Source organism: Salmo salar, chromosome ssa19 (assembly GCF_905237065.1).
Source record: "Salmo salar chromosome ssa19, Ssal_v3.1, whole genome shotgun sequence".
Classification (NCBI taxonomy): domain Eukaryota; kingdom Metazoa; phylum Chordata; class Actinopteri; order Salmoniformes; family Salmonidae; genus Salmo; species Salmo salar.
Window position 1 is genome coordinate 42,388,713 of NC_059460.1, and position 15,533 is coordinate 42,404,245.

Sequence of the window (15,533 nt, forward strand, 5' to 3'; positions counted from 1 at the left end):
GAACATGGTCAAGATGTTAAAATGTTCATAAATGACCAGCATGGTCAAATAATAATAATCATAGTAGTTGTCGAGGGTGCAACAAGCACGTCCGGTGAACAGGTCAGGGTTCCATAGCCGCAGGCAGAACAGTTGAAACTGGAGCAGCAGCACGGCCAGGTGGACTGGGGACAGCAAGGAGTCATCATACCAGGTAGTCCTGAGGCATGGTCCTAGGGCTCAGGTCCTACGAGAGAAAGACAGAAAGAGAGAAAGAGAGAATTAGAGAGAGCATATTTAAATTCACACAGGACACCGGATAAGACAGGAGAAATACTCCAGATGTAACAGACTGACCCTAGCCCCCCGACACATAAACTACTGCAGCATAAATACTGGAGGCTGAGACAGGAGGGATCAGAAGACACTGTGGCCCCATCCGATGATACCCCCGGACAGGGCCAAACAGGCAGGATATAACCCCACCCACTTTGCCAAAGCACAGCCCCCACACCACTAGAGGGATGTCTCCAACCACCAACTTACCGTCCTAAAACAAGGCCGAGTATAGCCCACAACAATCTCCGCCATGGCACAACCCAAGGGGGGGGGCGCCAACCCAGACAGGAAGACCACGTCAGTGACTCAACCCACTCAAGTGACGCACCCCTCCCATGGACGGCATGGAAGAACACCAGTAAGCCAGTGACTCAGCCCCTGTAAAAGGGTTAGAGGCAGAGAATCCCAGTGGAAAGAGGGGAACCGGCAAGGCAGAGACAGCAAGGGCGGTTCGTTGCTCCAGCCTTTCCGTTCACCTTCACACTCCTGGGCCAGACTATACTTAATCATAGGACCTACTGAAGAGATAAGTCTTCAGTAAAGACTTAAAGGTTGAGACTGAGTCTGCGTCTCTCACATTGGTAGGCAGACCATTCCATAAAAATGGAGCTCTATAGGAGAAAGCCCTACCTCCAGCCGTTTGCTTAGAACTTCTAGGGACAATTAGGAGGCCTGCGTCTTGTGACCGTAGCGTACGTGTAGGTATGTACGGCAGGACCAAATCGGAAAGATAGGTAGGAGCAAGCCCATGTAATGCTTTGTAGGTTAGCAGTAAAACCTTGAAATCAGCCCTTGCCTTAACAGGAAGCCAGTGTAGGGAGGCTAGCACTGGAGTAATATGATCAAATTTTTTGGTTCTAGTCAGGATTCTAGCAGCCGTATTTAGCACTAACTGAAGTTTGTTTAGTGCTTTATCCGGGTAGCCGGAAAGTAGAGCATTGCAGTAGTCCAGCCTAGAAGTAACAAAAGCATGGATTAATTTTTCTGCGTCATTTCTGGACAGAAAGTTTCTGATTTTTGCAATGTTACGTAGATGGAAAAAAGCTGTCCTTGAAACAGTCTTGATATGTTCTTCAAAAGAGAGATCAGGGTCCAGAGTAACGCCAAGGTCCTTCACAGTTTTATTTGAGACGACTGTACAGCCATCCAGATTAATTGTCAGATTCAACAGAAGATCTCTTTGTTTCTTGGGACCTAGAACAAGCATCTCTGTTTTGTCCGAGTTTAAAAGTAGAAAGTTTGCAGCCATCCACTTCTTTATGTCTGAAACACAGGCTTCTAGCGAGGGCAATTTTGGGACTTCACCATGTTTCATTGAAATGTACAGCTGTGTGTCGTCCGCATAGCAGTGAAATTTAACATGATGTTTTCGAATGACAGCCCCAAGAGGTAAAATATATAGTGAAAACAATAGTGGTCCTAAAACGGAACCTTGAGGAACACCGAAATTTACAATCGATTTGTCAGAGGACAAACCATTCACAGAGACAAACTGATATCTTTCCGACAGATAAGATCTAAACCAGGCCAGAACTTGTCCATGTAGACCAATTTGGGTTTCCAATCTCTCCAAAAGAATGTGGTGATCGATGGTATCAAAAGCGGCACTAAGATCTAGGAGCACGAGGACAGATGCAGAGCCTCGGTCTGACGTCATTAAAAGGTCATTTACCACCTTCACAAGTGCAGTCTCAGTGCTATGATGGGGTCTAAAACCAGACTGAAGCATTTCGTATACATTGTTTGTCTTCAGGAAGGCAGTGAGTTGCTGTGCAACAGCTTTTTCTAACATTTTTGAGAGGAATGAAAGATTCGATATAGGCCGATAGTTTTTTATAATTTCTGGATCAAGATTCGGCTTTTTCAAGAGAGGCTTTATTACTGCCACTTTTAGTGAGCTTGGTACACATCCGGTGGATAGAGAGCCGATTATTATGTTCAACATAGGGGGGCCAAGCACAGGAAGCAGCTCTTTCAGTAGTTTAGTTGGAATAGGGTCCAGTATGCAGCTTGAGGGTTTGGAGGCCATGATTATTTTCATCATTGTGTCAAGAGATATAGTACTAAAACACTTTAGTATCTCCCTTGATCCTAGGTCCTGGCAGAGTTGTGTAGACTCAGGACAATGGAGCTTTGGAGGAATACCCAGATTTAAAGAGGAGTCTGTAATTTGCTTTCTAATGATCATGATCTTTTCCTCAAAGAAGTTCATAAATTTATTACTGCTGAAGTGAAAGCCATCCTCCATTTGCGAAGGCTGCTTTTTAGTTAGCTTTGCGACAGTATCAAAAAGAAATTTCGGATTGTTCTTATTTTCCTCAATTAAGTTGGAAAAATAGGATGATCGAGCAGCAGTGAGGGCTCTTCGATACTGCACGGTACTGTCTTTCCAAGCTAGTCGGAAGACTTCCAGTTTGGTGTGGCGCCATTTCCGTTCCAATTTTCTGGAAGCTTGCTTCAGAGCTCGTGTATTTTCTGTATACCAGGGAGCTAGTTTCTTATGACAGATGTTTTTAGTTTTTAGGGGTGCAACTGCATCTAGGGTATTGCGCAAGGTTAAATTGAGTTCCTCGGTTAGGTGGTTAACTGATTTTTGTCCTCTGACGTCCTTGGGTAGGCAGAGGCAGTCTGGAAGGGCATAACGGAATCTTTGGGTTGTCTGAGAATTTATAGCACGACTTTTAATGCTCCTTGGTTGGGGTCTGAGCAGATTATTTGTTGCGATTGCAAACGTAATAAAATGGTGGTCCGATAGTCCGGGATTATGAGGAAAAACATTAAGATCCACAACATTTATTCCATGGGACAAAACTAGGTCCAGAGTATGACTGTGGCAGTGAGTAGGTCCAGAGACATGTTGGACAAAACCCATTGAGTCGATGATGGCTCCGAAAGCCTTTTGGAGTGGGTCTGTGGACTTTTCCATGTGAATGTTAAAGTCACCAAAAATTAGAATATTATCTGCTATGACTACAAGATCCGATAGGAATTCAGGGAACTCAGTGAGGAACACTGCATATGGCCCAGGAGGCCTGTAAACAGTAGCTATAAAAAGTGAGTGAGTAGGCTGCATAGATTTCATGACTAGAAGCTCAAAAGACGAAAACGTCATATTTTTTTTTTTTGTAAATTGAAATTTGCTATCGTAAATGTTAGCAACACCTCCGCCTTTGCGGGATGCACGGGGGTATGGTCACTAGTGTAACCAGGGGTGAGGCCTCATTTAACACAGTAAATTCATCAGGCTTAAGCCATGTTTCAGTCAGGCCAATCACATCAAGATTATGATCAGTGATTAGTTCATTGACTATAACTGCCTTGGAAGTGAGGGATCTAACATTAAGTAACCCAATTTTGAGATGTGAGGTATCACAATCTCTTTCAATAATGGCAGGAATGGAGGAGGTCTTTATACTAGTGAGATTGCTAAAGCGAACACCGCCATTTTTAATTTTGCCCAACCTAGATCGAGGCACAGACACGGTCTCAATGGGGAAAGCTGAGCTGACTACGCTGACTGTGCTAGTGGCAGACTCCACTAAGCTGGCAGGCTGGCTAACAGCCTGCTGCCTGGCCTGCACCCTATTTCATTGTGGAGCTAGAGGAGTTAGAGCCCTGTCTATGTTCGTAGATAAGATGAGAGCACCCCTCCAGCTAGGATGGAGTCCGTCACTCCTCAACAGGCCAGGCTTGGTCCTGTTTGTGGGTGAGTCCCAGAAAGAGGGCCAATTATCTACAAATTCTATCTTTTGGGAGGGGCAGAAAACAGTTTTCAACCAGTGATTGAGTTGTGAGACTCTGCTGTAGAGCTCATCACTCCCCCTAACTGGGAGGGGGCCAGAGACAATTAATCGATGCCGACACATCTTTCTAGCTGATTTACACGCTGAAGCTATGTTGCGCTTGGTGACCTCTGACTGTTTCATCCTAACATCGTTGGTGCCGACGTGGATAACAATATCTCTATACTCTCTACACTCGCCAGTTTTAGCTTTAGCCAGCACCGTCTTTAGATTAGCCTTAACGTCGGTAGCCCTGCCCCCTGGTAAACAGTGTATGATCGCTGGATGATTAGTGTTAAGTCTAATACTGCGGGTAATGGAGTCGCCAATGACTAGGGTTTTCAATTTGTCAGAGCTAATGGTGGGAGCCGTCGGCGTCTCAGACCCCACAACGGGAGGAGTAGAGACCAGAGAAGTCTCGGCCTCCGACTCCGACTCGCTTAATGGGGAGAACCGGTTGAAAGTTTCTGTCGGCTGAATAAGCGTCACCGGTTGAGCATTCCTACAGCGTTTCCCTCCAGAAGCCATGAGAAAGTTGTCCGGCTGCGGGGACCGTGCGAGGGGGTTTATACTAACGTTACTATCTGTACTTACTGGTGGCACAGACGCTGTTTCATCCTTTCCTACACTGAAATTGCCCTTGCCTAACGATTGCGTCTGAAGCTGGGCTTGCAGCACAGCTATCCTTGCCGTAAGGCGATCGTTCTCCTGTATATTATAAGTACAACGACTGCAATTAGAAGGCATCATGTTAATGTTACTTAGCTTCGGCTGTTTGAAGTTCTGACGAACCATGTCCAGATAAAACCTCCGGGGTGAAAAAGTTGAATGAAAAAAGTTGAGTGAGGGAAAAAGTAAAAATATACGGTAATGAAAAAGTAAAAAACCGTAAGGTAGCAAAGTAAGATCGGCAACAAAACGCACAGCAGCGTAAACAAGTCTGCAAGTTGTGACCGGAAATCATAACAGCAATGCCTACTTTATATGTTTGTGTGCATGTCTGGCACTATTACATGTATGTGTGTGTTCTTGTATGTGTTTATTTGAATGAGAGTGTGTGTATATGCATGTGTACAAACACCTGCACGGCATCAGCCTCAGGCAAACCGGCATTAGTTGTAAAAACACTGCCCCTCAGTGTCATTCAAATGTACTTTTATTATACTTTATTTAGACTTTTTTTCCCTTTATCTTTTGACCATCATTCTCTCTCTCACACAGCAACTCCACTCGCACTTGTCTCCAATTCCACATACCAACCCTCAGCTTCCCTCAGCCCATCCCATCTATCTCTGCTGGCCACCCACTTCGTGTTTCTACGCAACACATATCTTTCAAATCTGCTATGATGTTTAACGTACAATTTCAATCTATCTAATCGAATAGAATCTACAGATTGCATGTTGAAGATAAATACTTTTACTAAGAGTATTAGTATATTAGTAATTGACTGACCCGGTCTCTCCAGATCTCCTAACAGTACTATTTCTAGGGTCAATTTTAGATCAATGCTATGCATTTTCAGCCATTCTTCAACCTGAGACCAGAAACAGGCTACCTGAGGGCAATACCAAAATAAATGGTCTATTGATTCTGTATCCTCACAACAAAATCTGCAGAGCTTCGATGATTTTATGCCCCAAATATTCAACATTTTGTTGGTGGCAAGAATTCTATATAATAATTTTAGCTGAAAAGCACGAAGTCTAGAATCTTGCGTTGTTTTATATATCAACTCATACACCCTGTACCATGGAATCGGTACATAAAAAATCTCTTCCCAACTATTTTGCAATCTATATGGCACAGTTGTCAACATCCTGGTCCTCAAATGAAACTGGTATACATTCCTATTTATGCAATTTTTTTCCTCTGCTTGTTTTGATCCTTTATATTGGGCAGACAGACCAGTTCTCTACCTCCTCCCGCTGCCACCCGCCTCCTCCATTTTTGGGGCAATGCTGTAATCAATTGGTTATACTCTAGGATTGAGTAGACCTTCCCGTACAATTCTGATAACTCCATGAAGGACATAACTCTACCATTACAATTAACAATATAATTTTAGAACAAAATACCCTTTTCAAACATCTTTCCCATAAATACAGGAATTTTATCAACCAGCACATTTGAGTTCAGCCATAATATTTGTTCTATCTTTTCAGCGGGATGAAATTGAAATTGTAGCCAGCTCTGCAATGCTTGTTTGAAAAAGAGAGATACTTTGAAAAAAGTATAATTTTAAATTCATCGAAAATTAGACATGGCAATCTGCACAAAGGAAAAGGGCCATTTTTAAACAATGGATGAGCTTTTCTTATTAATCTACGTGAGAACCATTTAGGGTTCAAATAAAACTTTTGAATGAGTGAAGCTTTTAGAGGTTTAGTGCTTTTATATTTAATCATCTCAACCCCCCCCCCTATTCGTTATATAGATAGGCTCGTTTTATTTTGTCTGGTTTAGCATCCCAGATAAAGTGAAATATTTTTTGCTCATATGATTTGAAAAACGAATAATCAGGAATAAGCAGAACCATAAGTAAGTGAGTAAACTGAGATATGACTAAGGAGTTTATCAGGACAATTTTTGTTTAGAGTTGTGTAGTGGCTTCGCTGGCATGCATCTAAAAAAAAAAAATGGCTGTTTGAGTGACCAAGATTGAAATGCTAAAATCGCCACTGATTGTGCAACATTTGCCCATTAATCCTTTCAAAATTATTTAAGCTCTGTAAAATTGGTTGCTGGTCATTGCTAGAGAACCATTTTCAGGTCTTGCCATAGATTTAAGTCAAAACTGTAACTCAGCCAATCAGGAACATTCACTGTCTTCTTGGTAAATATCTAAAATCTTACATTTGGCCTTGTGTTTTAGGTTATTGTCCTGCTGAAGGGTGAATTCATCTCCCACTGTCTGGTGGAAAACAGACTGAACCAGGTTTTCCTCTAGGATTTTAACTGTGCTTAGCTCAATTCTGTTTGTTTTTTTATCCTGTAAAACTCATACGAGTCCTCAATGATTATAAGCATACCCATAACATGATGCAGCCACCACTATGCTTGAAAATATGGAGAATGGTATTCAGTGATGTGTTGTATTGGATTTGCCCCAAACATAACACTTTGTATTCAGGACAAGAAGTGAATTGCTTTGCCACATTTTCTGCAGTATTACTTTAGTGCCTTGTTACAATCAGGATGAGGGTAGATACAGGTCATGTCAAGGGGTGTCAATACTTTCTGAAGGCACTGTAGATAAAGGATGAGGGTAGAGACAGGTCATGTCAAGGGGTGTCAATAGTTATGTGACTGAAATGTAATTTAATGACCATGTATATTCAATGTTTATTACTTGGAAGCTCGGTCAACATTCGAGTTAGTTGGTTTTTTTTATAAAAAAAGGAAAGTTAGGGGCTGGACAAGCCTGCATGCAATACAGCCGCTACAGCACTGAGTAATACTCTGACATTCATTTCAAAACAGTTCAGACATGCAACTGTAAAGTCACAGGAGAAAACTGATGCCTGATGGAGAGAGGAGAGAGGAGAATGGGAAAGTAGAGAAGATGATAGACGGTTAAGTAACTTCATGGAGGTTTAGAGGAAGAACGGGATGATGTGCCCTCTCTCTTTCTTTGAGACTGTTTATCAGTGTGATGGGGGGGGGGGGTCATGTTACAGGTGGAGGTTTCCATCATATTGTTGTTGTTATTTTACCTCCTGTCCTCATTTCTCATGTGCATTGGCCTTTTCTTCAGCAGGTTATTTACTCTGTGTAATGGACAGGATTTCCTGATTTGAAATCAATAGACCTTGTTGGCCACTGCATGGCTGCTAATGGAGTGTGTACTCCTAAGCTGAACCTTGTCGTTGTACCTTGTCTCGAACCAGAGGATTTGGGCTCTCATCCATAGAATTAGGATTTTTCCCTTTCAGCCTTTCTCAAGCTTCAGTATTGTCATCTTTCTTAATGACTTGTACAGAGGGAGGAGTCAGGACGTGTCACATTCCATCTTTCCATCACGTGACCTCTCATTCAGCAAAGCCCTGTAATATGGCTCTATATTGTAGCCCTCTGGATCAGTAACTATGGTGGCCTAGTAGGGCCAGGTGCTTCTCAGACGTGGAGGTCAGGATCAGTAACTATGGTGGCCTGGTAGGGTCAGGTGCTTCTCAGACGTGGAGGTCAGGATCAGTAACTATGGTGGCCTGGTAGGGTCAGGTGCTTCTCAGACAGGTCTGATTCTGTCAGTTACAAACAGATCACTAACATCCTCTTGAACTATGCAGACATATTATTCTGTGTGAAGCTGCCACAGTGTCAATGTTGCCACAATGTACCAGGACTATGCAATGTGGATCTGCTCTAGACTGTTTCTTCAACCTTATCAAGAACAAAGAGGCCATTGAAACAGGATACATCCCTAGACATAGAAACATGACCTTTCTCTCTCTGACCAGGAACGGTAATCCATAGAAACATGACCTCTCTCTCTCTGACCAGGAACGGTAATCCATAGAAACATGACCTCTCTCTCTCTGACCAGGAACGGTAATCCATAGAAACATGACCTTTCTCTCTCTGACCAGGAACGGTAATCCATAGAAACATGGCCTCTCTCTCTCTGACCAGGAACGGTAATCCATAGAAACATGACCTTTCTCTCTCTGACCAGGAACGGTAATCCATAGAAACATGACCTCTCTCTCTCTGACCAGGAACGGTAATCCATAGAAACATGACCTCTCTCTCTCTGACCAGGAACGGTAATCCATAGAAACATGACCTTTCTCTCTCTGACCAGGAACGGTAATCCATAGAAACATGACCTCTCTCTCTCTGACCAGGAACGGTAATCCATAGAAACATGACCTTTCTCTCTCTGACCAGGAACGGTAATCCATAGAAACATGACCTCTCTCTCTCTGACCAGGAACGGTAATCCATAGAAACATGACCTCTCTCTCTCTGACCAGGAACAGTAATCTATAGAAACATGACCTCTCTCTCTCTGACCAGGAACGGTAATCCATAGAAACATGACCTCTCTCTCTCTGACCAGGAACGGTAATCCATAGAAACATGACCTCTCTCTCTCTCTTACCAGGAACTGTGTTCCATACCTAGACCTATAAACATCACCTCTCTCTCTCTTACTGTCACGACTTCCGCCGAAGTCGGTTCCTCTCCGTGTTCGGGCGGCGCTCGGCGGTCGACGTCGCCGGTCTTCTAGCCATTGCTGATCCACTTTTCATTTTCCATTGGTTTTGTCTTTGTTTCCCACACACCTGGTTTTCATTTCCCAATTACTGGTCATGTATTTAACCCTCTGTTTCCCCCATGTCTTTGTGTGTGATTGTTTATTGTTCAGGTCGGTACGTTTCCGGCTGTTTTTTTTCCGGGTGCTGTTTTCACACGTGTTTTGTGGCAACCGTTATTGTTCGCACATTGGTATGTTTACTGTGTGCTATTTCTTAAGTAAAGTGCGTTGTTCTCTGCTCTCCTGCGCCTGACTTCATGCACCAGCTACACCCACCACCTGACTGACACTTACCAGGAAATGACTGTGTATTACTGTATTTACTGCCCTAGATTTTGATCACAGGGAGAGCATTGTCTTTAAGAGGATATCAAAAAAATATTTATTGTCTGGCATTACGTTATTGGTTTGGCTGCTGCTTTGTTTTGGTAACTGATGTTAGATTATGCAGTTCAGTCAATGTATTTGTGTGACCATCTGGGTTTCAAACCTGTGTCTCCTATATGTCACAAGTCTGTGTTATCCCGCTACACTAAAGCCTTTGACTCAGGGATCTAAAACAAGTCTTCAAGTCTCAGGCATTTGTCAATACCAGTAAGGCAGTGTGCAGTCATCTGGCCACAGTGAAGAGGAGTGTATTTACACCACCCACAATCCTTTCACAGTATGTTGATTAACTGTGGGTTTTTAATGCACTGCTCTCATTACAAAGTGACCATGCTAGCTTATTGATGTAACTCTCTTCACACTTTTATGGTGTGTGTGTGTGTGTGTGTGTGTGTGTGTGTGTGTGTGTGTGTGTGTGTGTGTGTGTGTGTGTGTGTGTGTGTGTGTGTGTGTGTATGAGCGTGTTTGTGTGAGCGTGTGTGTGTGAGCGTGTTTGAAGAAAGAAAAGTATATTTCTATATTAGCATTACTCTTGTTATGCCATGACGTGTAACGGATCAGGTTGAACGGATGTCAAAACGGTCAATGAGGACAGCACCCATTTCCATATTCATGATTGTCAAATTGAGGAGGGAAGTGCAGAATCCTTCATTCCTGCAGTTCAACCTCCGGTTAGTGCTGACGGTTTGAACACTGTGCTTGACAATGCCTGCCAAAACGGTATGAAAAGGCATATGATCGAGTACATAAAACACCAGACAAAAGGGATCAAATTCTGAACTAGACAGGATTCAAAACAACACAATGGCGTTTAGAAGCTTTTAGAGAGAGGAATCGACACCAAAAGAGAAGGGATCTAATTCTGCACTAAACTCGAAATACCATAATGGTGTTTTCAACCTCTTGTTGGTGCTCCCAGTCTCTGGCAAAGTGTTGCACAACACTTGACTAAGTGGTGTTACGACACACCATGTATTGTTTCAGAACATCTCAGGATGATGTATTTCAATACTCCAGCAAAGGGAAGGTTGTGTCTCCTTCAAGTTGGTGGCAGCTCAGTTAACACAAGTTTGGGTGTTACAAAGCACTACAAAGAAATGTACTGCTTGAGGACGTACAGAAATAAAATCATAAAGTCCTTGCAATTACAATTGCTACCACAATTAAACTATGTCTTAAAGGCAAAAATCAACAAAGTTAAATACATTATGTATTATCTGTAGAAAACAATGTATAATGCAGGAGATGTTTTTGGTACTTGTATGAATTAAACATTAGTTCACCTTGTTTATTCCCATCCTTTAACCACAACTCACTACATACGTAACTGAATTCAGTTCCATCGCAGGCCGTGCATCTCAAAGCCCTCTGTTTAAAAATACTTTTAAACTAAGGTTATGGTGCGTCTCATTGTGAAGAAAAAGTCAAGTAGGCCCATTTCACTTCCTTGTTGTGGACCAATCAACACGAGTCAAAACCCAATCTGACCCAATCAGTCGGTGGAAAAGCTTTTGAAACGGAGTCGCGAGGTACTATCTGAACTTGTCCATTAGGTATACAGGGTTAAGTTGAGGTTAGGGAATGGAAAGTCCTGTATTCATGGCAAGATAGTGATGACCTATTCCCTAGCTCTGTATTTTCCCTCCCTCCCTCCCTCCCTCCCTCCCTCCCTCCCTCCCTCCCTCCCTCCCTCCCTCCCTCCCTCCCTCCCTCCCTCCCTCCCTCCGAGTGTGTGAGAAACTGTCTGTGTACCTGGCAGCTATTCAAGCTCGATGAATTACACACTAAACTGCACTATTCAACCCACTCTCTTTTTTCCTCTCTCTCTCTCTTTCTCTTCTTTCTTTCTCTCCATTCCATGTGTGAGGGTTATTTGGTCCATCGTGCAGAGGTGCTTATACAAGGCCATAGCCTCTCACTATGGCAGCAAGCAGGCACTCTAACAGGCTATATTAATGACTACACGGAGCCTCATATCCACTCTCTCCCACAAAACAGAACACATTAGCATTCTGTTCTAACATTAGTATTCTATCTGAACGGGAACATTTGTTCAGAGGCTTCTAGAGTTTAAGGGCTGTATAAGAGTTTGACCAAAACAATGGAAATGCCATGGAAACCCCATGCTATATAGAACCTTTTTGAATGGTTCTTTATAGAACCTTAGGAAAGGGGTCTTTATAGCAGCATACAGGTTCCATTTAGAATCTTATTAGCATGGTACTTTATAGAACCTTCAAAAAAGGGTTCTACAGCATATAGCACCAAATAGGGTTCCGCTATGTTTACAAGCTACAGAACCCTTATCTGGTACTATTTAGGACAATTAGTTTTAGTGTGTACCAATCAACTGCATTACAATTAAAAAAGACTTCAACTAGCACCACCGATTTCGAGTTAACATAGCATTCCTTCACAATGTATTGTAGCTAGGGCAGCCAGGCAGGAAGTAATGTGAGAACATGCAGTACAATAGCCTGACCCATATTGTTGAATAGCAACGGTATGTTGTTGTTTTGGGTTGATTATCTAACTGAAGGGAAGTAGTGTTGTGATAGAGGACAGTACTCTAGCAGAGGATTGGTCAGACAGACCCAGCAGTCTTAATACACTGACCAGTCGTGTCTTTACCAAACCAAATTAGCCAAACACACAGTCTCTGTTCCTAATCTGGTCCCTGTACTGTACAGCTGTAAACTACTCAAATGGTACACTGTCAGACACAGGTCTGTACATCAAACACAGGTCTGTACAACACAGGTCTGTACATCAAACACAGGTCTGTACATCAGACACAGGTCTGTACATCAGACAGGTCTGTACATCAGACACAGGTCTGTACATCAGACACAGGTCTGTACATCAGACACAGGTCTGTACAACAGACACAGGTCTGTACAACAGACACAGGTCTGTACAACAGACACAATCTTCAGCAGTATGGATTGAATACAGCCCTAAATTCAAATCAAATCAAATATATTTATATAGCCCTTCTTACATCAGCTGATATCTCAAAGTGCTGTACAGAAACCCAACCTAAAACCCCAAACAGCAAGTAATGCAGGTGTAGGGAAAACTCCCTAGAAAGGCCAAAACCTAGGAAGAAACCTAGAGAGGAACCAGGCTATGAGGGGTGGCCAGTCCTCTTCTGGCTGTGTGGGGTGGAGATTATAACAGAACATGGCCAAGATGTTCAAATGTTCATAAATGACCAGCATGGTCAAATAATAATAATCACAGTAGTTGTCGAGGGTGCAACAAGTCAGCACCTCAAGAGTAAATGTCAGTTGGCTTTTCATAGCCGATCATTGAGAGTATCTCTACCGCTCCTGCTGTCTCTAGAGAGTTGAAAACAGCAGGTCTGGGACAGGTAGCACATCCGGTGAGCAGGTCAGGGTTCCATAGCCGCAGGCAGAACAGTTAAAACTGGAGCAGCAGCACGGCCAGGTGGACTGGGGACAGCAAGGAGTCATCATGCCAGGTAGTCCTGAGGCATGGTCCTAGAGCTCAGGTCCTCCGGGAGAGAGAAAGAAAGAAAGAAAGAAAGAAAGAAAGAAAGAAAGAAAGAAAGAAAGAAAGAAAGAAAGAAAGAAAGAAAGAAAAAGAGAATTAGAGAGAGCATACTTAAATTCACACAGGACACCGGATAAGACAGGAGAAATACTCCAGATATAACAGACTGACCCTAGACCCCCGACACATAAACTACTGCAGCATAAATACTGGAGGCTGAGACAGGAGGGGTCAGGAGACACTGTGGCCCCATCCGATGATACCCCTGGACAGGGCCAAACAGGCAGGATATAACCCCACCCACTTTGCCAAAGCACAGTCCCCACACCACTAGAGGGATAACTTCAACCACCAACTTACCATCCTGAGACAAGGCCGAGTATAGCCCACAAAGATCTCCGCCACGGAACAACCCAAGGGGGGGCGCCAACCCAGACAGGAAGACCACGTCAGTGACTCAACCCACTCAAGTGACGCACCCCTCCTAGGGACGGCATGGAAGAACACCAGTAAGCCAGTTACTCAACCCCTGTAATAGGGTTAGAGGCAGAGAATCCCAGTGGAGATAAAAAATAATAAATTGACCCCATGCCAAGGTGTGATGAGAGCACACGGCACTGTGGAGTGTATGAATCTAGAGCGACACACACAGACGCATGTGCACACACACACACAGATGTAATAATCTCACCTATGGTGTCAGTGCCAGCCCATGTAGGTGTCAGGTGAGGATGTTAGGTGAGGATGGTAGGTGTCAGGTGAGGATGGTAGGTGTCAGGTGAGGATGGTAGGTGTCAGGTGAGGATGGTAAATAATATGTGAGGATGGTAGGAGTCAGGTGAGGATGGTAGGGGAAGGTGAGGATGCTAAATAATATGTGAGGATGGTAGGGGTAAGGTGAGGATGCTAAATAATATGTGAGGATGGTAGGGGTAAGGTGAGGATGCTAAATAATATGTGAGGATGGTAGGTGTCAGGTGAGGATGGTAAATAATATGTGAGGATGGTAGGAGTCAGGTGAGGATGGTAGGGGAAGGTGAGGATGCTAAATAATATGTGAGGATGGTAGGGGTAAGGTGAGGATGCTAAATAATATGTGAGGATGGTAGGGGTAAGATGAGGATGCTAAATAATATGTGAGGATGGTAGGTGTCAGGTGAGGATGGTAGGTGTCTGGTGAGGATGGTAGGTGTCTGGTGAGGATGGTAGGTGTCTGGTGAGGATGGTAGGTGTCAGGTGAGGATGGTAGGTGTCAGGTGAGGATGGTAGGTGTCTGGTGAGGATGGTAGGTGTCAGGTGAGGATGGTAGGTGTCAGGGGAGGATGGTAGGTGTCAGGTGAGGATGGTAGGTGTCAGGTGAGGATGGTAGGTGTCTGGTGAGGATGGTAGAGTCAGGTGAGGATGGTAGGTGTCAGGTGAGGATGGTAGAGTCAGGTGAGGATGGTAGGTGTCAGGTGAGGATGGTAGGTGTCAGGTGAGGATGGTAGGTGTCAGGTGAGGATGGTAGGTGTCTGGTGAGGATGGTAGAGTCAGGTGAGGATGGTAGAGTCAGGTGAGGATGGTAGAGTCAGGTGAGGATGGTAGGTGTCAGGTGAGGATGGTAGGTGTCAGGTGAGGATGGTAGGTGTCAGGTGAGGATGGTAGGTGTCAGGTGAGGATGGTAGGTGTCTGGAGGAGGTGAGGATGGTAGGTGTCAGGTGAGGATGGTAGGTGTCAGGTGAGGATGGTAGGTGTCAGGTGAGTATGGTAAGTGTCAGGTGAGGATGGTAAGTGTCAGGTGAGGATGGTAAGTGTCCGGTGAGTATGGTAAGTGTCAGGTGAGGATGGTAAGTGTCAGGTGAGGATGGTGGGTGTCAGGTGAGGATGGTAGGTGTCAGGTGAGGATGGTGGGTGTCAGGTGAGGATGATGGGAGTCAGGTAAGGATGGTAGGTGTCAGGTGAGGATGGTGGGTGTCAGGTGAGGATGGTAGGTGTCAGGTGAGGATGGTGGGTGTCAGGTGAGGATGGTGGGTGTCAGGTGAGGATGGTGGGTGTCAGGTGAGGATGGTAGGTGTCAGGTGAGGATGGTCGAGCCAATTTAGGATGGTTGATGTCAGGTGAGGATGGTAGAGTCAGGTGAGGATGGTAGAGTCAGGTGAGGATGGTAGGTGTCTGGTGAGGATGGTAGGTGTCTGGTGAGGATGGTAGGTGTCAGGTGAGGATGGTAGAGTCAGGTGAGGATGGTAGAGTGAGGTGAGGATGGTAGAGTCAGGTGAGGATGGTAGGTGTCA